General features: G+C 48.9%; 1 protein-coding gene across 5 annotated transcripts in view; it reads left to right on the forward strand.

Annotated features, from left to right (window-relative positions):
- The window catches only part of ST3GAL3 (ST3 beta-galactoside alpha-2,3-sialyltransferase 3), a 363,061-nt gene that overhangs the window by 12,672 nt on the left and 325,209 nt on the right, over positions 1–25,180 (forward strand). For 2 of the 5 annotated variants that reach the window (XM_075320479.1, XM_075320481.1), the window contains exon 1: positions 10,390–10,637. The exons of 1 other annotated variant lie outside the window; for it this stretch is intronic. The gene's annotated coding sequence lies outside the window, so the exon portion shown is untranslated. Of the gene's footprint in view, positions 1–10,389; positions 10,638–25,180 lie in introns of those variants that run through there. 2 more of the 5 variants (XM_075320482.1, XM_075320483.1) reach the window with 2 other exon arrangements.

Here is a 25,180-nt window from a genome sequence, read left to right on the forward strand (position 1 = left end):
CGCACGTTGCTTTTTACCTGCTTTGTTGCTGCTTTTTCAACTGCAGCGTTTAATGCCAAAATGGTTGTGTTCTGCTTTTCAAGCAAAGTCTATGGGAATTTGGGTTTCTTGTCCGCACTATGCAGTTCAAACTGCAGCCTTTTTGTTGCAGAACTTTGGTCAAAAACTCGGCTTTGCAGTGCAAAACCCAAATAGCAAAAACAATTCACATGTCAATTGTTTTTGCCATTTGGGTTTTGCACTGCAAAGCTGAGTTTTTGACCAAAGTTCTGCAACAAAAAGGCTGCAGTTTGAACTGCATAGTGCGGACAAGAAACCCAAATTCCCATAGACTTTGCTTGAAAAGCAGAACACAACCATTTTGGCATTAAGCGCTGCAGTTGAAAAAGCAGCAAAAAAGCAGGTAAAAAGCAACGTGCGGGCATAGCCTAAAAGATGCACTGTGTGAACATAGCCCAAGGTCGGGCCGATCACAGGCATTAAGCTCTGACGCTACAATCTTTATCGTTATTTTCTTCCACTGACGATACAATTGCAATAAGTGACATGGCGTTGTCTTCGAGTGAGTCATCACCGGCTGAAGGGGAGGACAGAGTGACGAGAGCGGTGAGCTGGCTACACGCGTGCTTTGCTTCTGTTACTAAAGGAAAGAAATGTGCTCGAAGGACTTTAGGTGCAATTAGCAGATACACAATTACTGATCTCTGGACTAAAACGCAGCAACAAATGACAGGAAATGAGATAATAAAGTGAAATGTATAATGCAGTGACGAGTGATGCAGTGACACACAAGCAATGGATCACTAGGAACAGCTGTTGGACGGAGCACAACACACAACCCCTGGATCACTAGGAACAGCTGTTGGACGGAGCATAACACAATCACTGGATCACTAGGAACAGCTGTCGGATGGAGCATAACATACAACCCCTGGATCACGAGGAACAGCTGTTGGATGGAGCATAAAACACAAGCAATGGATCGCTAGGAACAGCTGTTGGACAAAGCACAACACCCAACCACTGGATTACTAGGAACAGCTCTTGGACAGAGCACAACACCCAACCACTGGATCACTAGGAACAGCTCTTGGACAGAGCACAACACCCAACCACTGGATCACTAGGAACAGCTGTTGGACGGAGCACAACACCCAACCACTGGATCACTAGGAACAGCTCTTGGACAGAGCACAACACCCAACCACTGGAGCAGTAGGAACAGCTCTTGGACAGAGCACAACACCCAACCACTGGATCACTAGGAACAGCTGTTGGACGGAGCACAACACCCAACCACTGGATTACTAGGAACAGCTCTTGGACAGAGCACAACACCCAACCACTGGATCACTAGGAACAGCTGTTGGATGGAGCATAACATACAACCATTGGATCACTAGGAACCACCGTTTGACGGTATACAATGCACAACTTTTGGATCACTAGGAACAGCAGTTGGACGGATCACAGTAGATGACCACTTGACTACCAAGTACAGCAACTAGATCAAAACGGGACAGCTGCAAGATCCCACGAGTTAGATACTTATCCGTGGAACATATATCGGCGTGGTACCCACATTCACCAAAGCAGGACTATTGATTACAAATATTGAACCACTGGGTAGACCTTGGCCACTGTGCTACTGTGTGTACTGGGCATATTGCAAGGGAGCTTGACAATGCACAACTGCAGGGGACCCATAGATTTGGCAGGGAACATGCATTATCAGCGTGCTCCTCTGTAGCCCCTTATTCCCCATGGCCCCGGCTGCAGTGACATTTTCCATTCCATCCGCTCCAATGGTGCATTGTTGTCTGATGCAACTGCAGCATCCCCAAGTTTTCTGTTTTGCGCCCGGATCACCACTCAGGTAATGAAATATTTAAGTGCTTAAAATGAATTAGACAAAACACAATCTATTTTTAGATTTTCCAGGTTTCATGGAAAACCCATGAAGCTGAAGGGATTATAGCGAGAAATGAGGAAGGTTCCGGGAGGTGGTGACGCCGCGGCCGCAGCGTCCTCCGATGTCTGTTATCCACAGTTCAAGGATCTGGATGTTATTGTGTTTCACAGTCGCAGACGTGACTCCGCTACACCAGCGTGTGTTTTCCTGTTCCTGTAATATTACTATAGGAGGAAGCTGATATCAAGCATCAAAGGTGAAGTCAAAGGCAGAAATGAGGTCTATTGAGGTCTCTTGAGGCAGTTGGTATCCAGCTGAGGTCACTGGCTTTGCACCAACATGTAGGTACGGAAGAAGTGATGGGATGGTGCCCCCCAAAGATGGGGTTCATTTAGATGGCCTGGTGATGAGACGTCCCGGGAATGCTCGTCCCTGACTATTTCCTCATGTAAACCGGTCAACAATTACCCGAAGGATGACCCAAACGCTTGTTGGTCTGTGCAATTGATTTTTAAGGCTGCTGCTAACACGATGCGACCATTCTGTCCACAGAGAATTTGGGTCGAAGTGTCTAAAAGGGCTATTTAATGACCACGATCGGCTGCAGCTGGAAAGTATGAACCCAGCATTAGTACCAGCATTGAAGCACTAGTTACATTTCTTTAGGTTGAGTAGGTGTCACACGGAGTTTTCACAAACTTCGCCGACTGTCATGGCGTCATCAGGCTCTGTTCAGATTGCAGATTCTGACACTCCACCCGATTTCTCTGGAGTCTGGGATCAACACAGGCAGACTCGAGCGTCGACCTGCTGTGTACTGATTCATAGGCAGGCTAGCAAGAGTTAATCTCTGCTGGTGTGCTTGCTTATTTGATCACATGTTGTGGGGAGGCCAATCACATCTCCTCCTTTCCAATTTATGCTGGTTGAATCCTTTCACCCATGCCAGCTATAGTTTGTTCTATGTTGGTTTGTGAGTTGTGGTGTCCCAGACTGTCTGGAGAAAGTTGTGCTCATTGCTTGGTGCGGTTGTGGAGTTTACCCCTGTTATTGTGTAGCTTCCTTCCTGCTCTTGTTTTTCCTCCTGACCCTCTTATTGTCTTTACCTTTCGTGTGTGTGCTGTGTGACAGAGTTTTGGTTTTCCCTTGTCTGTCTTTATCTGTGGGTTTCATCTCACTCCTGTCCCGACCCTCCCTGGGAGAGGGAGAATCAGATCAGGACTAGTCAGGAGCAGGGCCAGGGAGAAGACTTGGACATCTCCACCATCAAGAGTATCCCTGAGATTAGGGATAGCATAGGGCCCCCTAACCTGAGAGGCAGCTTAGGAGCTCCAGTGCCCCGCTATCCCATAGTCATCGTAACAGTTTAAGGCAGAGATGGACAAACTGGTGAGGTTTGGGGCTTTTTTTTTTATTTTAATAATTTCTCCTGCTAAAGGAAACAGCAAAGTAGTTGTTATGTGGGTGATCTGAGAGGTGTTATGGCTCCTATGGGTATTTGTGGCTGGCTCTGTTATATGTACATTATTGTAGTTGCTGCTAATATTTTTATGGGCTCATTTGGATTCATTAAACTAATGTCCTGGTGAGCTGCATGGACCGGATGCAGTGGAATTGGATGGGCCAGATAACACCTGGATTTTCTGGACCGCAAGGCTTTGTAGAGATGGATGTGCAAATGGGCACCTTCACACAGCAAAGTCAGATAGACAATCGCTTTGATCCAGTAGAGCCAAATGTGCAGACGACACCTTGAAATTCCAGAATCACTTAGATGAACAGGTATCTTTTATGCACAGTTGTGTGTATTAGAATCAGCAGATCTGAGTTGGCAGTCGGGTAACCCGATTGTAGCAGAGCTGGATGTGCGGATGGCACCTTATAGCAGAGCTAGGTTGGAAGCAAACACCTGGTTGTAGCAGAGCCATGGGTGCAGAGAAGACCTTAGTACAGCAGAGATGAGAGGGTAGTCATGTTCATGGATGCAACCAAGTGGATTTGCTGAAAGTACCTTGGAATAGCAGAGCTGAAAAGGTAAGCCAATGTGCACAAGAGAGAAGATGTGCGGACCGGCATTGGAGCCAGGACAGGTGCGTGTGTGTGTGTGTATATACTGTATATATCTTGTAAATACGAGTCTTTACATTAATATAAATCCTACATAGAACAAAATCCTTAAGACAAAAGAAATCTAACATATAGAGCTGAGTGTGTGTGTGTGTATGTTCGCTAAAGGAATCTGCATCGTCGCATTTACAATCACAAAATTTTGCACTGACACCCCATGTGACTCAGGGAACGTCATAAACTATGTTTTCAGGGGAAAATTTAACCCCGCACTTTACAGTTATTCACCAAAAAACCTGCTTACATTAAAGTGAATGAAGCTGGGAACTTCATGTCATTAATATGAGCTGTGATTGGTTGCTATAGGCAATGGAGGACATTCTTAGTAAAAGAAGCTCATGTGTGAGGTAATATGATTTGTGGCGAGACGGGTAGAGAGAAAGAGACAGAAACACAGACAGAGAGGGAGACCGACGGACACAGGGAGACCGACGGACACAGGGAGACCGACGGACACAGGGAGACCGACGGACACAGGGAGACCGACGGACACAGGGAGACCGACGGACACAGGGAGACCGACGGATACAGGGAGACCGACGGACACAGGGAGAAAGAGACAGGGAGACCAACAGAAATAGAGAGAATAATAATTATATAGCGCTATTAATTCCACAGCGCTTTACATACATCAGCAACACTGTCCCCACTGGGGCTCACAATCTAAGGTCCCTATCAGTATATTTTTGAATTGTGGGAGGAAACCCACGCAAACACGGGGAGAACATACAAACTCCTTGCAGGTGGTGTCCTTGGTGGGATTTGAACCCAGGACCCCAGCGCTTCAAGGCTGCAGTGCAGAGAAAGAGACAGACACAGGGAGACCGACAGACACAGGGAGACCGACAGACACAGGGAGACCGACAGACACAGGGAGACCGACAGACACAGGGAGACCGACAGACACAGGGAGACCGACAGACACAGGGAGAAAGAGACAGACACAGGGAGACCGACAGACACAGAGAGAAAGAGACAGACACAGGGAGAAAGAGACAGTTACTATCCCGGGTAATGCTGGGTACTACAGCTAGTTAAAAAAAAAAAAAAATAAAATGCTAGTTATGAATAATATAAATGTATTCATTAATTAACCTCATGAAAAATGTTAAGTAAACATAAAGAAGTGGGGAGATGGACAGGATAAAGGGACAGGATAAAAAGATGTCCTCAGTTTGGGAGTATGAACACAGAAAGAGAGGGGAGCCAGCACGATCTGAAATTGGCATGCATCATATAAAAAGTGCAAATTCACAGATTTATTCCAACTGCACTATGATATAAAATGAGATTTTCAGCGAACACTTGATCAATTCTTTGAGCCACCCCTGCCAACGTCACGGCAAATCTCAATAGGGGGGTCCCACTCCATATTATGTATTTCATGTGCCATGCGGCCTCCTAGATAAAGTTAAAAGCAGAACCATAATGGAGCACACATACCTGTATATATAACCGCTTCTACGTGGCGAAAGAGGAAGTTGTGGATAAGGAACAGCCCAAGTCTACACATACCAGGACTATATCAGAACGTAGTTATGCTACATTTTTCTGGTGGCTTTTCACCACCATGCTATGCACACCTGATCTTGGTTTGCAATGTATTCCTCCTTTTGGTAGCTGTTCACATTCAGTTGCCTCACCCTTTCCACAGGCATTATTAATTAAGCACCATACTTGGATCTGGTCCGCCTTTATCAATGGTTGCTGTTTGGCACTGGGAGGGTCAGTTCTGATATAGTCCTGGTAGGTGTAGAGCTTGCTCCACATGCTGGGACCTGGGCTGGCCTCTATCCACAATTGCCTCCATTGCAACATGGAAGCGGCTATATACAGGTTACAGGTATGTGTGCTCCATTATGGTTATGCTTTTGTACCGCCCCCAGGGCTCGGCCGGCTGCCGAGCCGCTCAGATCCGTGCTTGTGTGTGTGTGGCTCAAGCTCCTCCCGGACCCGGGGGTCACATCGCTCTGAAAGGGAGTTGGCGCTACGTGTAGGGATTTCGGTGGGGAGGTTCACGGTCGGGGCCGTGGAGTTCAAAGGTGTACATTCGTGACGCCACCCACGGGTTGTGATGAATGTGGACACCACCGCTGCCGTTAACTAGGCTCCCGGGGACGGTATTATGCAGCCTGGTGTTGACCCCTTCGTTGGCAGGAGGTGATGGTCCCGGGGCCCGGTGGTTGCGAGGTGTGGGCAAGATGGTGCGGTGCGCGGCCCGAGGGCACTGTTGTACTCACTATGACAGATACACCGGAGTCTCGGGTAAACCAAAAAGGATGGTGGTTGGTGCCCGCAGCTGGCTGTGCTTTGCCCCTTTCTCAGGTTGGTGGTTCCCGCCTTTTTCCTGCACCTCTGTGTTAGAATTTGACTGCCTATGCTTCAGCAACGGTAGTCCACTCCCCGGCTTGATGTGTGTCGGGGAACCCGTTTGCCCGCAGGCGCTGGCCCGTGGGATCTCTCTGCCTGTGCGGTGGCTTTCGATCCCCCTCGGTGGGCTGTTACCGTCTTTCGGGTCTTGGGACAGGAAAGGGCCTAAAGTCCAGACCTCAATCAGTGAATTTGACGTGGTCCAGTGGCTTCTGGACCTCGTACTGGGTCTGAGTACCCCTCCTGGTGCTCCAGTTTCCATCTGGTTCGGTACCGGCGGGCCACTACCCTGTCCCGGTCCCTTACAGTTCCACCAGCCGTCTTCCCGGCTCATGCAGGCAGCAACCACCGTCTGCCTCCTTGCCAGAGGTGACTGGGCTCCAACCCAGACACCTGGTGTTAGACTGTGGCAGACCTGGACACAGGCCTGCACTTGAAATCCACTCCACTTCACTGTCAAAACTAATCTACTACATTTTTCTGCCTCAGGGCCTGTGAACTCCTCGGTAGGCGTGGCCAACTGCCTGGCTCCACCCCCCTGGTGTGAACATCAAACCCTGAAGGAGGTGACTAGGTTTGTAGGTTGGCTGCTTTCACCTTATTAGGGGCTGGTGTTTGTGCAGGGGGGTTACCTGTTACTACCTGGCTAGTCCAGGGCATCACACTTTTAATTTTATCTAGGAGGCCGCATGGCACATGAAATACATAATATAGAGTAGGACCCCCCCCCCCCCTATTGAGATTTGCCGTAACGTGGCAGGGGTGGCTCAAAGAATTGATCAATTATTTGCTAAAAATCTCATTTTTTTATTATAGTACAGTTGGAATAAATCTGTGGATTTGCATTTTTTTATATGATGCATGCCATTTTCAGATCGTGCTGGCTCCTTTTTCTCGAGTATGAACACATGTAAAGTGGTACTAGAAATACACAAACTATATTGCAGCTGAGAATGTAGTTAGCAATTAGAAAATGCATGATCTCAACAGAGTCCTATGGAAAAACAGGACACTAAATAGGATACGCCTAAATCCATAGTACAGAGATGGTCTCAGTGCATTAACAAATGTGCATGAATAGACAGACCATACAGTCGTCACAGATACAAAGTGCATAGCACAAAGTCAGTATTCACACCAACAAGGTGTGGGCTGACATACCTACACCTAATAAACCAGTGTGAGAGCACAGACATAATGAGCAAGTAAATAAATAGAAAAGGAAAAAACTCCTATAACCCATGTAATGACTCATCTGCACCCGACGCGCATTTCGCACTTTGGCGTCCTCAATTCTTAACCACCAAGTCCTAATTGATCCCGAGATCTCCAGTCACAGCTGATCTTCAGATGTGATTGTTTAAAAGGGTTTTCTCACAGGTAACATTTTTGCAATATTGATCTAATTGATGGGACATAAGAATAATAAAAAAAAAGAGATTTTGTTATATGAAAGATCTTTTAGCCTACAATTATGCAATCTTTGTGGCTGTGATGACCATTAATCACTGAATCGCTAAGCCATAGCTCAGTAATACGGACCGGAGGTGTTGCCACAGTGGGCAGAACTTGTCAGACGGCATGTGAATCTATGGGGAATGGAGGATGGCAGGCAGACAACTGGAGCAGGAAACGTCACAAGACGCAGAGCCAGGAGTGTGCATATTCACAGTTAAGGCCGCTTTGCACGCTAAGACATCGCTAAAGCGATCTCGTTGGGGTCACGGAATTTGTTGGCCCCCTCGTCTCCTGTGTTGGCCCCCTCGTCTCCTGTGTTGGCCCCCTCGTCTCCTGTGTTGGCCCCCTCGTCTCCTGTGTTGGACCCCTCGTCTCCTGTGTTGGCCCCCTCGTCTCTTGTGTTGGCCCCCTCGTCTCCTGTGTTGGCCCCCTCGTCTCCTCTGTGGCCCCCTCGCCTCCTCTGTGGCCCCCTCGCCTCCTCTGTGGCCCCCTCGCCTCCTCTGTGGCCCCCTCGCCTCCTCTGTGGCCCCCTCGCCTCCTCTGTTGGCCCCCTCGTCTCCTGTGTTGGCCCCCTCGTCTCCTGTGTTGGCCCCCTCGCCTCGTCTGTTGGCCCCCTCGCCTCGTCTGTGGCCCCCTCGCCTCGTCTGTGGCCCCCTCGCCTCGTCTGTGGCCCCCTCGCCTCGTCTGTGGCCCCCTCGCCTCGTCTGTGGCCCCCTCGCCTCGTCTGTTGGTCCCCTCGTCTCGTCTGTTGGTCCCCTCGTCTCGTGTGTTGGTCCCCTCGTCTCGTGTGTTGGTCCCCTCGTCTCGTGTGTTGGTCCCCTCGTCTCCTGTGTTGGCCCCCTCGCCTCGTCTGTTGGTCCCCTCGCCTCGTCTGTTGGTCCCCTCGCCTCGTCTGTTGGTCCCCTCGCCTCGTCTGTTGGTCCCCTCGTCTCCTGTGTTGGCCCCCTCGTCTCCTGTGTTGGCCCCCTCGTCTCCTCTGTTGGCCCCCTCGCCTCCTGTGTTGGCCCCCTCGCCTCCTGTGTTGGCCCCCTCGTCTCCTGTGTTGGCCCCCTCGCCTCCTGTGTTGGCCCCCTCGCCTCCTGTGTTGGCCCCCTCGCCTCCTGTGTTGGCCCCCTCGCCTCCTGTGTTGGCCCCCCTCGCCTCCTGTGTTGGCCCCCTCGCCTCCTGTGTTGGCCCCCTCGCCTCCTGTGTTGGCCCCCTCGCCTCCTGTGTTGGCCCCCTCGCCTCCTGTGTTGGCCCCCTCTGTGGCCCCCTCGCCTCCTCTGTGGCCCCCTCGTCTCCTGTGTTGGCCCCCTCGTCTCCTGTGTTGGCCCCCTCGCCTCCTGTGTTGGCCCCCTCGCCTCCTGTGTTGGCCCCCTCGTCTCCTGTGTTGGCCCCCTCGTCTCCTGTGTTGGCCCCCTCGTCTCCTGTGTTGGCCCCCTCGCCTCCTGTGTTGGCCCCCTCGCCTCCTGTGTTGGCCCCCTCGCCTCCTGTGTTGGCCCCCTCGCCTCCTCTGTTGGCCCCCTCGCCTCCTCTGTTGGCCCCCTCGCCTCCTGTGTTGGCCCCCTCGTCTCCTGTGTTGCCCCCTCGTCTCCTGTGTTGGCCCCCTCGTCTCCTGTGTTGGCCCCCTCGTCTCCTGTGTTGGCCCCCTCGTCTCCTGTGTTGGCCCCCTCGTCTCCTGTGTTGGCCCCCTCGCCTCCTGTGTTGGCCCCCTCGCCTCCTGTGTTGGCCCCCTCGCCTCCTGTGTTGGCCCCCTCGCCTCCTGTGTTGGCCCCCTCGCCTCCTGTGTTGGCCCCCTCGCCTCCTGTGTTGGCCCCTCGCCTCCTGTGTTGGCCCCCTCGCCTCCTGTGTTGGCCCCCTCGCCTCCTGTGTTGGCCCCCTCGCCTCCTGTGTTGGCCCCCTCGCCTCCTGTGTTGGCCCCCTCGTCTCCTGTGTTGGCCCCCTCGTCTCCTGTGTTGGCCCCCTCGTCTCCTGTGGTGGCCCCCTCGTCTCCTCTGTGGCCCCCTCGCCTCCTGTGTTGGCCCCCTCGTCTCCTGTGGTGGCCCCCTCGTCTCCTGTGTTGGCCCCCTCGTCTCCTGTGTTGGCCCCTCGCCTCCTCTGTGGCCCCCTCGTCTCCTGTGTTGGCCCCCTCGCCTCCTGTGTTGGCCCCCTCGCCTCCTGTGGTGGCCCCCTCGTCTCCTGTGTTGGCCCCCTCGTCTCCTGTGTTGGCCCCCTCGTCTCCTCTGTGGCCCCCTCGCCTCCTCTGTGGCCCCCTCGTCTCCTCTGTTCCCAGTCCTCCCCCATCCAGGCCTCCATACATCTTGCTTGTCTGCTGCCCTCGGCCATTTGCGGACGGTTTCCTCAGGAGCCGGTTCTCCGGTTTGGGGCGCGCTCCGGGCAGAGCTCCCGGTACGGGGGGCGCAGGTCACCGGGGAGGCCAGTGGTCTGCAGCCCGGGGATGGGGGGTTAATGCCTCTGCCAGGCCTGCACTGTGGCGCCCCCTCCTCTGCCTGTGATTGGTGCTCTGCAGTGCGCTGCCTCAGTCATTGGTGGTCTCTGCTCCCCTCCTATGTGTGTGCCATGCTCCTGTGCCCGGGCTGCTCATTGGCGGCCATTGTGGTGGTCGTGCAGCCGCAAACACCGCTCCCACCAATCGGCCAGTGACGGCCGCTGCCCCGGGGGCTTGTGCCCTCCAGCCCAGCATGGCGCCCAATGGTCAGTGCGAGGCTCTGCAGCAGGGCTCAGGCCGGGAGGCCTCCCCGGGACCCTCCGTCACCGAGCGGCGCTGACCACCAGCTGCCAGGCCGGACAGGTATCTCCCCATAGAGGACCCGCCATCGGCGCTGCATGCGGGGCTGCGGAGGGGGATGGACGCTGCGCGCAGAGGACACGGGCTCAGTTCACACTGCGCGCACAGCCGCTGCGGGTGACGCATCCAGTGCTGCAGAGCCGTGTGGCTGCGCGCTCCTGCTGCAGAACATCTGCCGGGGGGGGGGGGGGGGCATGTCGGATTGTCATGTGATTGGTGCAATCGTCCCCAGATCTGCAGCAGATCCCTGTAGATCGTGTGCTGGGGAGGGATCGCTGATCGCAGGTGTGCTCTGGATTTGCATCACTCCTGACACTTTGCATCCTCGGTGACATCTCTCCTTGCACTTTGTCCTGTGGAGATTGCTGATTTATTGCCTTATTATAGCTGGGCAGGATTCGCAGATTCTGATCTGATCAATTAAATATTAACCATTTAACTGCACTAAAAAAAATCCTGAGGAGTGTGAGACATTGAGATATAGGGGGGATCTCTGCCCGCGCTGGGCGCCGGGGGTCTCACTCCTCATCCACAAAGATTTTATTTAATTTGTTTTATTTTATTTATTTTTCAAGAAAAACGACAATCCACCCAATAACCGCAGATACAGAAAATCCAGGGAGAGCAAGAAATGTTCCGAAGTCTGAGAGCCCCGGAAATCCCCCCCCCCCCCCCCCCGCCCTATCTAATCCGCTTCATGAAATATCGGGCTTAAAGGGTCTTTCCAGAATATTTTATCCTTTATTATAGGGTACTAATACCAAACGCATCAATAGTCTCCTTCAACAGGCGCAGCGCTGATTTTGCACCGCTGCTTCTGTCTTTGTTGATTGACTGCAGCGGTGATGTCCCATCTCAGGCTGAGTTCACACGTCCCGTAGTCGTCCATTAGAACGGATATGTTTGCAAAAAAAATTGTGCAAACAACATTGATTTTTTCCATTGAAGTCTATGGAAAACCGATCCGTTATCTGATTGAACGGATCCATTACAAATGCAAGAAAAACGGACGACTAAATAGTAATCAGGTAACGGATCCGTTCTCCGTAGACTGCAATGTTTAAAAAAAAAAAAAAAAAAAATAGATCCTGCAAAAAGCAATATTTTCAAAACGGATAAAAAAAGTGTTTGCAGAACTTTTTTGCCAGCGGATCAGTAATAACAGATGATTACTGGACGTGTGATCTCTGCTTTTAAACACATGACACTGCTGCAGGCAATCATTGGACTGAGCTGCTCCTCTCCATCAGCAGAGCCGCCGAGTCCAGTGATTGGCTGCAGCGGTCTCCTATGCTGCAGTTGTGATGTCGCCGTTCTCTGACCCTTTAAATGACGTCATGGCTGAATTTTGAGGTTTGGTGTGGAGTTTTGCTTTAAGAACACTGAGCACATATTTTTCCTGTGTGGACTTGATGGGATATTTTTATTGCTGGGATGGGGTCATTATCAGTGGGTCTGACTCTAGGGACCCCCGACCAATGCCAGGAACAGCCGAGTATATCTCTGTTGGATATGTAGACATTACATTTTGCTGCAGGGAGGATGCTTGACCACCGCTATACTCAAAACATTTTGTCACTGTGGCCGTACAGGGTTCAGGGCTTCTTACTAGTGATCAGGGGGTTCCCAGTGATCTGTATCTTGAAGATCGGTGATAAATGTCTTTTGTGGGATAAGTTCTTTGCCTAGTATTATCACTACCTAAAAGGAATCTGTCACCAGGTCTTTCCCACCTAATCTGAAAGAAGCATAACGTAGGGGCAGAGATCCTGATTCCAGTGATGTGTCGCTTACTGAGCTGCTTAGTGTAGTTTTGATAAAATCACTGTTTAATCAGCAGTAGATTATCATTACAGGACTACTTGACGTGCTGCAGATAGTCCAGCATATTCATGTGCTCTGAATAACTGCTAGATCTGCAGCAGAGAAAACGTTGATTTTATTAAAATGACAGCAAACAGCTCAGTAAGCGACACATCACTAGAATCAGGGTCTCTGTCTCTACATTATGCTGCCACTATGCTAAGATGGGGGAGCAAAAACCTGGTGACATATTCCCTTCAAGCGTATAACACAGGCGAGTGCTGTCTGATGTTTTATCAGAGTGCCCTTGGCCTAATGTTATACTATGGGGGAGGTGCCAGTCTGTTTTTTTTGCTGATTCAGCATGATAAAACAGTGGCAGCGCAAATTGGACGGTGCACATCTATACAAGTCAATGGGTGCGTGCAAAACTCTGGACTGCACTGGGATGTCATTCAGTCCGATATACGCCAACATAGACAGTGGAGAAGATGGAGAAATGAATCTCGCCATCATCTCTGATGGTGCATTCCGCTCGGTGCATTAATCTCAATGCATTACGCTCGGTGCATTCCGCTCGGTGCATTAATCTCAATGCATTACGCTCGGTGCATTCCGCTCGGTGCATTAATCTCAATGCATTACGCTCGGTGCATTAATCTCAATGCATTACGCTCGGTGCATTACGCTCGGTGCATTAATCTCAATGCATTACGCTCGGTGCATTCCGCTCGGTGCATTAATCTCAATGCATTACGCTCGGTGCATTAATCTCAATGCATTACGCTCGGTGCATTAATCTCAATGCATTACGCTCGGTGCATTAATCTCAATGCATTACGCTCGGTGCATTACGCTCGGTGCATTAATCTCAATGCATTACGCTCGGTGCATTAATCTCAATGCATTACGCTCGGTGCATTAATCTCAATGCATTACGCTCGGTGCATTAATCTCAATGCATTACGCTCGGTGCATTAATCTCAATGCATTACGCTTGGTGCATTAATCTCAATGCATTACGCTCGGTGCATTACGCTCGGTGCATTAATCTCAATGAATTACGCTCGGTGCATTAATCTCAATGCATTACGCTCGGTGCATTAATCTCAATGCATTACGCTCGGTGCATTACGCTCGGTGCATTAATCTCAATGCATTACGCTCGGTGCATTAATCTCAATGCATTACGCTCGGTGCATTAATCTCAATGCATTACGCTCGGTGCATTAATCTCAATGCATTACACTCAGTCACACTCGCAGCAAAGTCTGATCCGAGTGTCATTGGCGTCATCGATTCGAATGTCTCTCAAGGATCAGTGTGATCCCGGCCTTATTCTGAGGATCAATGGAGTCTCGGGCAGTCAGAAAAACAATCAGATTATGCTACTCAACGTCTGATCAGATTGGGAACCTGTTTTTCTTGGAGGTGGAGGAGAAAAAACAAAGTTTCTCCACCTTCTCCATTATGCCAGTCCATGCAATTTGGACTACACTCGGAGAACATCGGATTTTTTTTCCATGGACCCATAAACTTGACCGGTCGAGTGCCATCCGAGGCTTGGAGGCAAATCGCGCGTGCTGCAATTTAATTTATTTTTTTTTTCCTTGGACCTCTTGGTTCAATGACCTAAGGAAACATGTGCACGGCCTCATTAAAGAATATCCAATTTTTGGGCTTGGACCAAAAATCCAGTCATCTGCACGAGCCCTAACAGAAAGTGACGGTGCGTTCTCCTGCCATCAATTCAAATTGTGAGAACATCCCTGTAAGGTTCTAGTAATCCATCACATCATTAATGGATAGGAAGGTTTAATGGTAAACTCCGGCCAGCTCAGCCTCCTGCACATGCAATATATAAAAGACTCCTCTTACCGCCTCTTCACTCACCATAAACTCATCCTGTGAATTGCTAATATTGGTCACCTATAGGGATACACAAATTCCACTTTAAGGATATTTCCACCCGGATTTTTTCTACTATGGATTTTCAGCAGTACAAAATGCACAGAAAATCTGCAGCAGAAAAATGCAAACGGTTCAGATGTTCCTGCAGATTCTGCAAAAGTAGTAAAGACTGAAAGCATAAACTGAAAGGCTGCGGCCGTCACATTTGCAACTTTGCCCAGGTTTTGCTGCAGGTTTTTTCAGCAATTTCATAAAATCTCTTTCACAACCCTGGTATTGTAATATGCACAGAAAATATGCTGCGTATCCGAACCCTAAATTGGCCGTGCCCATCACATAAAGGTCAGTGGGATCTCCAGACTCTTTTCCCTAATGGCGGACGTTGAAGAAAAAAGATCAAATATGTCAAATGTCAAGATGTCAAACATCTGTTCCTACGGGAGATGAGCAGCTGCCGGTGTCTGAAGGGGATGGGGAAGTTTTGTTCCCTTTTCTCCATTGATATAATGCTCATACATGGGACAGGCGGAGGCTTCGTATTATTGCTGCATAAAAAATGCTGTGTCTTTTATAGTTCCAACAGAGGTTACAATTTACATAAAAGTGTGTGTGTGTGTGTATGTATATGTGTGTGTGTGTGTGTATATATATATATATATATATATATATATATATATAATATGTGTGTGTGTGTGTGTGTGTGTGTATGTATGTATAATATATATATATAATATATATAGTGTGTGTTTGTATGTACCCAATTGCTACAAATATGCTCAAAAATTCATACATCAAATTTTCATTCCAAAAATTTAGCCCATGGATTAAAAAATAAATAAATCAATCCTGAATGCTCAGGGGAGCAGTGGGAATGCAGTAAGTAATGACTTGTGACCCGGTGACAGCTGGTGGCCTCTTTGCACCGGCCATTCACATCAGATCGTTGCCTCCTAGCGGCTCTTTCTTTTTGCCTACTGGCTCCAGCATGGATCCGGGGTCCCAGCGGCTCGGCTGCCGGCTTGTACAAACACAGGAACGTTTCCTGAATCTATGGCTAAGCCAGGCCCCTTCTTGGTCATGGCCGATGCAAGAAAGCAGTGTGCCCGTCAGCCAGCCCCATGAATACACTCTTTGGTCCGCTGGAAGCAGAGCAGCTTGGGCCGGTGGCAAAATCTGAGGATCACCGCACCTCTGTGTGCAGATGGTTTAAACACATTTACAGATAATTTTACGACTTGGACGACCTCTTTAGGACACGTCTTGCATTCGCTGCATCTCCTGCCCCTTCTTGGGAGTTGTCCTCTACTGCATTTACACTTATTGAGGAGACTGAGATTCTTTGTGTTGGTATTTGTTCTATGGAAACTCCTATATGATTTATTATTTTTTTTTAATCTGGGCCAGTGTCAAAGTCTCTGCAGATCTCTGGTACGATTCCAGACTGCGCTGTATAATGCTCCGCTCTTATACTCCCCCTCCGGGGTCTTCCCCTTACCAACAGCTTTACTTCATTTATTGCACCTACAGTAATAATATCTGATGTAGATGTCGGCTCCAATGTCATTTTCAGCAGGCACTACCATGCTCGGGTGCCCTGTGCTCGTACCTAGTGATGAGCGGACACTACCATGCTCTGGTGCCCTGTGCTCGTACCTAGTGATGAGCGGGCACTACCATGCTCGGGTGCCCTGTGCTCGTACCTAGTGATGAGCGGACACTACCATGCTCTGGTGCCCTGTGCTCGTACCTAGTGATGAGCGGGCACTACCATGCTCGGGTGCCCTGTGCTCGTACCTAGTGATGAGCGGGCACTACCATGCTCTGGTGCCCTGTGCTCGTACCTAGTGATGAGCGGACACTACCATGCTCTGGTGCCCTGTGCTCGTACCTAGTGATGAGCGGGCACTACCATGCTCGGGTGCTCAGTACTCGTAACTAGTGATGAGCGGGCACTACCATGCTCAGGTGCTCAGTACTCGTAACAAGCAGTCGGACACTCTGACAGGCTCGACTCGAGTGCCGAGTATAATAGGGAATTTTGAGCATGGTAGTGCCCGCTTATCACTAATTACTAGTACTGAGCATCCGAGCATGGTAGTGCCCGCTCATCACTAGTTACGAGTACTGAGCATCCGAGCATGGTAGTGCCCGCTCATCACTAATTACTAGTACTGAGCATCCAAGCATGGTAGTGCCCGCTCATCACTAGTTACCAGTACTGAGCATGGTATTGCCCGCTCATCACTAGTTACCAGTACTGAGCACCTGAGCATGGTAGTGCCCACTCATCACTAGTTACTAGTACAGAGCACCTGAGCATGGTAGTGCCCACTCATCACTAGTTACCAGTACTGAGCACCTGAGCATGGTAGTGCCCGCTCATCACTAGTTACCAGTACTGAGCACCCGAGCATGGTAGTGCCCACTCATCACTAGTTACCAGTACTGAGCACCTGAGAATGGTAGTGCCCGCTCATCACTAGTTACCAGTACTGAGCACCCGAGCATGGTAGCGCCCGCTCATCACTAGTTACCAGTACTGAGCACCCGAGCATGGTAGTGCCCGCTCATCACTAGTTACCAGTACTGAGCACCTGAGCATGGTAGTGCCCGCTCATCACTAGTTACCAGTACTGAGCACCTGAGCATGGTAGTGCCCACTCATTACTAGTTACTAGTACAGAGCACCTGAGCATGGTAGTGCCCGCTCATCACTAGTTACCAGTACTGAGCACCTGAGCATGGTAGTGCCCGCTCATCACTAGTTACCATTACTGAGCACCCGAGCATGGTAGTGCCCACTCATCACTAGTTACTAGTACAGAGCACCTGAGCATGATAGTGCCCACTCATCACTAGTTACCAGTACTGAGCACCTGAGCATGGTAGTGCCCACTCATCACTAGTTACCAGTACCGAGCACCCGAGCATGGTAGTGCCCGCTCATCACTAGTTACCAGTACTGAGCACCCGAGCATGGTAGTGCCCGCTCATCACTAGTTACCAGTACTGAGCACCCGAGCATGGTAGTGCCCGCTCATCACTAGTTACCAGTACAGAGCACCTGAGCATGGTAGTGCCCACTCATCACTAGTTACCAGTACTGAGCATGGTAGTGCCCGCTCATCGCTACTCAGTCTCTTTCCAAAATGGCACAGTCAGCTAATCTCCTGAGATGCGGCTTCGATGGTGGCTGTACAGGTGAATGGGCGACTCATCTGTAAAAACATGGGCCGCTTGTAGAGAGCAGATCTGCATTTTGTCGCATAGATGGGTCCTGAACATTGCCCCCTGATTGCACCACGCAAATAGTACTGGGCTTGCTCACACGCCAAATGCGTCATATAGACTAGTAATCGCATGCAAGCAAATCACATGCATGCAGTCATGTGACCGCTCGTTCATATCGGCAGACCCAGGGAATCTTGACAATGTACACACTGCGCGCTGTCATTACTCACAAGTCTGCAGCCACATAAAATGACGGCAGACTTTCCTCTCAAACCTGAACAACCCCTTTAAGGACTCATTCAGACAACTGTTTTTCACTTATGAGTTCTGTCTGTATACGTCATGGATAAAACCCTCATTATAGACTATTTTTGATGCCAATATCGAATCAAAATCAAGTCTACCGGCCTGTAAAAAGTAGAGGCAGGGGGTGACGGCCCCTGCAGGTAGCGTGTTGTTCTACCCCTCCATGTATGATGGGGGACAGCCGCGCTCCAGGTCAGGGGTATGCGGAGATCCTCCGCTGCCGTAATCTCTGGTTCAGTGACCTCGGTCATGAGTCTGGTAATTTCTCAGCAGAACTTCTCGTTGCTGGATCTGGATGAATGTCTCCATTGTTGTATCTGCGGCGCTCGCTGGAGACCGTCCTACAAGTCAATACAAGTCTTTGCTCCTTCTTTATGGTTTGGACTTTGTGGCCTCTTTGATCTTTTGTTCTAAAGACCTGATAATGATGTAAAACCTGTCCTGGGTCTGTGTCTTGGAGAGGCCAAAAAATCTGCTCCATCTTTTATGGCCCCCGGACATATTAGATTAAAGTTGGCTGCACCCGCGGATATTGTAAGGATTGACCTACAGTATAAGTATATTGGGGTCTCCTGATGGGGGATCCTGGGGGGAACGAAGGATGGTCATGTAGGAATGACAACTGAGGAACATTCAGTCCTGTGCCAGAGTGGTCCGGCGGTGTCAGTCGCCGGGAACGCACGAGTCCGGCGGTGTCCGTCGCCGGGAACGCACGAGTCCGGCGGTATCCGTCGCCGGGAACGCACGAGTCCGGTGGTTTCCGTCGCCGGGAACGCACGTGTCAGTCGCCGGGAACGTACGAGTGCGGCGGTGTCAGTTGCCGGGAACGCACGTGTCCGTCGCCGGGAACGCACGTGTCCGTCGCCGGGAACGCACGTGTCCGTCGCCGGGAACGTACGAGTGCGGCGGTGTCAGTCGCCGGGAACGCACGAGTGCGGCGGTGTCAGTTGCCGGGAACGCACGAGTGCGGCGGTGTCCGTCACCGGGAACGCTCGAGCACTTGGCAAAGCACTCCTCCGTATACCGTAGCTGGTGAAGATGACTTTCAGGTAAATGATTGGTCAGTCGACAGCTTCCCAATTTGTATGAGACCCTTGACGTACCCACCACACAAATAGTACTGGGCTTGTTCGTACGGCAAATGCGTCCTATAGAATAGTAATCGCATGCAAGCAAATCACATGCATGCAGTCATGTGACCGCTCGTTCGTATCAGCAGAACCAGGGAATCTTGACAGTGTACACACTGCGCGCTGTCATTACAAGTCTGCAGCCACATAAAACGACTGCAGACTTTCCTCTCAAACCTGAACAACCCCTTTAAGGACTCATTCAGACAACTGTTTTTCACATATGAGTTCTGTCTGTATACGTCATGGATAAAACCCTCATTATAGACTATTTTTGATGTCCGTATCGAATCAAAATCAAGTCTACCGGCCTGTAAAAAGCTCTGCTAGCTCACTGATGGTCTCCTAGTTGCATCCGTGATTTTCCATTTTTCATTAACTGTTTAATAACTGAACTCTTAGTTTTTTTGTTGCACATGAGAAAGACTGATGAAACGCTGATGGTAAAACCTGACACTGATGATATGATACAAAATTCTGATGAAAATTGGTCCTTTTCTTTTTTTTTTTTTGCATTTGAGAATGTTCCAAAAATTGCATTTTGCTTCCATTTGCATTGCCCATGCACCGGCCTCCTCCGGTCCCAGGGGTGTCTGCATCCTCTGCAGTGTCCAGCTGAAGGATAGATTTTTTCCTTTATAAGAAGCCTTAATATAATGTATTTCCTTGGATTAGTGGGTGAAGACGCCATCGCCTCCGGCTGCAGGGAACGAATCCGCGTTATAAATGTTAATGTATTAACTGTGAGATGCAATGTGTGAATTACGTCTGTGAATGTGCAACACCTAGAAACTGGATCAAAGTCATCCCTTTAATGTGGTCCTGTGGGGGAGGGGCTGTTACATTGTGTCCTATGTGCGGTATTAGTTGGGGGTGGGGTGTGGGTGATGGCGGCATAGGTGGCATCATCTGAGCCGTCCCCTGGTAGACTGTGTTTCTGCCATTGTTGCAGACTTGGTGCTTTTTGTATAATGTGTTACATTGTATCATGGTGTGATGGATAAACCAGGTGTCAGTAGGACGCGGAGCGACCTCCATCATAGGAGGCCGGCACATCCTCACACCGCGAATGTCTCCATTGTAGAGAATGTGGCGCTCGCTCGATACGGTCCTACAAATCGATACAAATCTTTCTTTCTTGCATTTTCTGACTTCTATCCTCATAGACCTAATAATGATCGGAAAAAAAAACTCCTGAGTGTCTCCTCCGGAGGCTAAAAAACCTGTTATCGTCTCCATAGAGCGAGATATTGGAGTAATCGGCCGCCAGTCTATTATTTTGGGGGACCCCAGGGGTAAAGGGTCGGCACATTTCAATTCCAACGGTTGATTCTTTCATTCTGTGCTGAGAAAAGCATCTACCAGAGTAAGGCCCTGTGCACACAGTGCGTATTTGTTGCTTTTTTTTAGTGCAGTTTTATCACAAAACTGCATACAAATCCTTATACCAGCATAGGCAATGAGAATCCTGACGTTTTATGCACATGTTGCTTTTTTTTTCCTCGCATATTTGATGCAGAAATAAACTGCATGTCAATTCTTTCAGCGTTTCTGCAGTGTTTTTTTTATCGCAGAATGCAGGTTAAAGGCATGAAAAAAGTCTGAAACATACCTGAAATGCGTGAAAAACATACTGAAAATGCATCAAAAACATAACGGAAACGCTGAAAAAAATATACCAAAAACATAACTGAAACACTTAAAAAAAAAAATATACCAAAAACACATCAAAAACATACCACAAAAACATACTAGAAACAGATCAAAAACATAACGATATCGAATAACGAATCAAAAATATACCAGAAGCGCAGCAAAAATTATACCAGAAACGCATCAAAATACATATCGGAAATGCATAAAAAATTTACCAGAAACGCATCAAAAACATAATGGAAACGCTTAAAAAATATACTAAAAACATAACGGAAACAGATCAAAAACATACCGGAAACGAATCAAAAATATACCAAAAACGCATCAAAATACATACCGGAAATGCATAAAAAAACATACTGGAAACGCAGCAAAAACATACTGGAAACGCATCAAAAACATACTGGAAACGCATCAAAAACATACTGGAAACGCATCAAAAACATACCGGAAATGCATAAAAAAAACATACCGGAAATGCATAAAAAACATACGAGAAATGCATAAAAAACATACCGAAAACGCATCAACAAACATACCGGAAATGCAGAAAAAATACCGGAAATGCATAAAAAACATACTGGAAACGCATCAAAAAACATACGGGAAAGACATCGAAAACATACCGAAAATACATGAAAAACCATACCAAAAATGCATAGAAAACATACCGGAAAAGCAGCAAAAAACATACCGGAAAAGCAATAAAAAAATACCGGAAATGAATAAAAAAAAGAACCGGAAACGCATCAAAAAGCATACCGGAAACACATCGAAAACATACCGAAAATACAAGAAAAACATACCGAAAATGCATCAGACACAAACTGAAAGTGCATAGAAAACATACCGGAAATGCATCAAAAACATACCGGAAAAGCAATAAAAAAAACATACCGGAAAAGCAATAAATAACATACCGGAAACGCATAAAAAAAGAGCATTTTTTTTTCTGCCAAGTGATGTAGAGTTGGTGCAGAAATTTCTGCAACCAAGACCTCAGCGTGTGCATATAGCCTTAATGATACATAGTTTTTCAGTCAAAATATTAATGTCCAGATAAAATGAGGACTAATAATAGGACAGCATTTCAAAATGTAGAATGCAACATCAATACCAGTAATAAAATAATTACGGTAACTGAAAAAAAGTGAACATAATGTCCAAAAATTCAATAAAATAATATTTTAATTAAACAACAATCATAATACATTGATAAGAAGAGCCTCAACAGAGGGAACACAGGTGAAGGTCGTGAAATGAGTGATATATAAAATATGCAATACAACGGAAGATGATCCGAAACAAATGGACACAAATACACAGCTAGAATGCTAAGAATTGCCCAACCGTAAAATTAATAATCAGGAATTACCATAATAGTACGATAGGTTAGAGGCAACAGAAGACAACCATCACAATGTCCCTCCACCCTGATGCGTGTTTCGCTACCAGCTTATTCTGGGGGGCATGTCCACACCCCCAGAAAAAACTGGTAGCAAAACGAACGCCGGAGTGGTATTACAAATGTTATAATCGTGCCATTCTTAACCTGTGGGTTATTTGAGCGCTTATTTGGTTTGGATCATATCATCACAATGTTGTAATATATCTATTCCAAATTTTATGACTCTCTCATTTCACGACCGTCACCTATATTCCCTCTCTTGAGATTCCTCGTATCATTATGTATTATGATTGTTTAATAAAATAACATTTTATTGAATTTTTGGACATCTACGTTCACTTTACCCAGTTAATTATTTTATTACTGATTATTGTTGTTGTATTTACAGTTTCATAGTTAGTATTGATCCATATTGAGATCTGGTTTATCAATCAGCAACGAAAGAGCAGCCTTATTTCAATGGTAAAAATGCCATTACACTTTTATTTGACTTATCTTGCTCTGACGTCTCTTTGGGTTAGATAGTAATATTTGTGATATTCACAAGTTACTATGACGTGTGTAGTGTGAAGCCGACAAAGCTGCAGCTTAGAAAAAGGACAGAAGACGTGTTCAGTCCGCGCTGCTGCTGATACACAAGTGCACAGGACAGGGCAGACAATGCAGAAAAAGGACAGAAGACGTGTTCAGTACGTGCTGCTGCAGATACATAAGTGCACAGGACAGGGCAGACAATGCAGAAAAAGGACAGAAGACGTGTTCAGTACGTGCTGCTGCAGATACATAAGTGCACAGGACAGGGCAGACAATGCAGATAAAGGACAGAAGACGTGTTCACTCCGTGCTGCTGCAGATACACAAGTGCACAGGACAGGGCAGACAATGCAGATAAAGGACAGAAGACGTGTTCAGTCCGCGCTGCTGCAGATACACAAGTGCACAGGACAGCGCAGACAATGCAGATAAAGGACAGAAGACGTGTTCAGTCCGCGCTGCTGCTGATACACAAGTGCACAGGACAGGGCAGACAATGCAGAAAAAGGACAGAAGACGTGTTCAGTTCGCGCTGCTGCAGATACACAAGTGCACAGAACAGCGCAGACAATGCAGATACACGAGTGCACAGGACAGGGCAGACAATGCAGATACACGAGTGCACAGGACAGGACAGACAATGCAGATAAAGGACAGAAGACGTGTTCAGTCCGTGCTGCTACAGATATACAAGTGCACAGGACAGGACAGACAATCCAGAAAAAGGACAGAAGACGTGTTCAGTACGTGCTGCTGCAGGTACATGAGTGCACAGGAAAGGGCAGACAATGCAGATAAAGGACAGGAGACATGTTCACTCTGCGCTGCTGCAGATATACATGTGCACAGGAAAGGGCAGACAATGCAGAAAAAGGACAGGAGACATGTTCACTCCGCGCTGCTGCAGATATACAAGTGCACAGGAAAGGGCAGACAATGCAGAAAAAGGACAGAAGACGTGTTCACTCCGCGCTGCTGCTAAGGGAAGATCCAGGACACCAGCGGAGAGAAGTGGATTTTATTAAATGCATTTCAAAGGTATTACAAGCTTATTTTTCTGAAGAAGAAGCTTGTAATGGCTTTGAAATGCATTGAATAACAACCACTTACCTGCACTTGTGTTCCCTGGATCTTCCCTTGGAAAGTTTTAAGCAGCAGCTTATCTGCATTGTCTGCCCTGTCCTGTGCACTCGTGTATCTGCATTGTCTGCCCTGCCCTGTGCACTCGTGTATCTGCATTGTCTGCCCTGTCCTGTGCACTCGTGTATCTGCATTGTCTGCCCTGTCCTGTGCACTCGTGTATTTGCATTGTCTGCCCTGTCCTGTGCACTCGTGTATCTGCATTGTCTGCCCTGTCCTGTGCACTCGTGTATCTGCATTGTCTGCCCTGTCCTGTGCACTCGTGTATCTGCATTGTCTGCCCTGTCCTGTGCACTCTTGTATCTGCATTGTCTGCCCTGTCCTGTGCACTCGTGTATCTGCATTGTCTGCCCTGTCCTGTGCACTCGTGTATCTGCATTGTCTGCCCTGTCCTGTGCACTCGTGTATCTGCATTGTCTGCCCTGTCCTGTGCACTCGTGTATCTGCAGCAGCGCAAACTGAACATGTCTTCTGTCCTTTTTCTGTATTGTCTGCCTTGTCCTGTGCACTTGTTGCGGGCAGGGGTGACTGCCCACGGCAGGGAAGGCTACCCGAGGCACTCTGATCCGGGATCATGGCTGTGGCTTTAGTGGCAGCCGGATCAGGGGCTCGCGCAGCAGCCCGCTGCCAACAACAATAAAAAGGGGGTATTTACAAGGGAAGAGTTTGTCAGTGACGCCACCCGTGGGTTGCGGTGATGGTTGGTGACACCGCCACTGCCTTGGTATGGGGCGCCCGGGGCTGATGGAGCGGCACAGCAGGATGGTATCCCCTCCACAGGTAGGGGAGGTGTTGTCCCGGGGCACAGGTGTATGGGGAAGGATGCTGCGGAGTGTATTCTGCAGGGCTGGACCGGGTGGTATTGGTGTACTCACAGTTCTAGAGGAATTCACACAAAGTCCAAGTGGTAAACCAAATTGCCAGTGACCGGTGACCTCTGGCGGGTGTATTCGGGTCCCACACCCTGGTACAGCAAACAGGGGTCCCTTCCTCCTGCACTTAGTATTTGTGTCCTTAATTTTGACTACTCTGCTTAAAACGGGGGAAGTCCACTCCCGATGATTCTGTGTGTTGGGAGCTGTGGCCCGCGAGAACTGACCCGTGGAATCTTAGCAGGCAATTGCGGAGCTCTATCCCCCTCGTTGGGCTTCTATTTCGCTCTCTGGGCTTGCTGGTGGGAGAAAACGTGGAATCTTGTCCCCGGCTGGCTAATTGACAAGGGTTTTGAAGCTGTGCTCGCCCTAGGGTCCAGGCACCCCGACTGTGCACTGCCTCCGGACCGGGTTCCCGCTGTCGGCACCGGCGGGCTACAACCCTGCCCCGGTCCACTTAAGGTCTCTCGCGACCGGATCTCCGTCGCCTGTGGCCCTGCTTTGCCGACTGCCACCTAGTCAGTAGTCTGGTAGTTCAGGGGCTCCAACCCCCGA

The sequence above is a fragment of the Anomaloglossus baeobatrachus genome, chromosome 8 (genome assembly GCF_048569485.1).
Source record: "Anomaloglossus baeobatrachus isolate aAnoBae1 chromosome 8, aAnoBae1.hap1, whole genome shotgun sequence".
Classification (NCBI taxonomy): Eukaryota; Metazoa; Chordata; class Amphibia; order Anura; family Aromobatidae; genus Anomaloglossus; species Anomaloglossus baeobatrachus.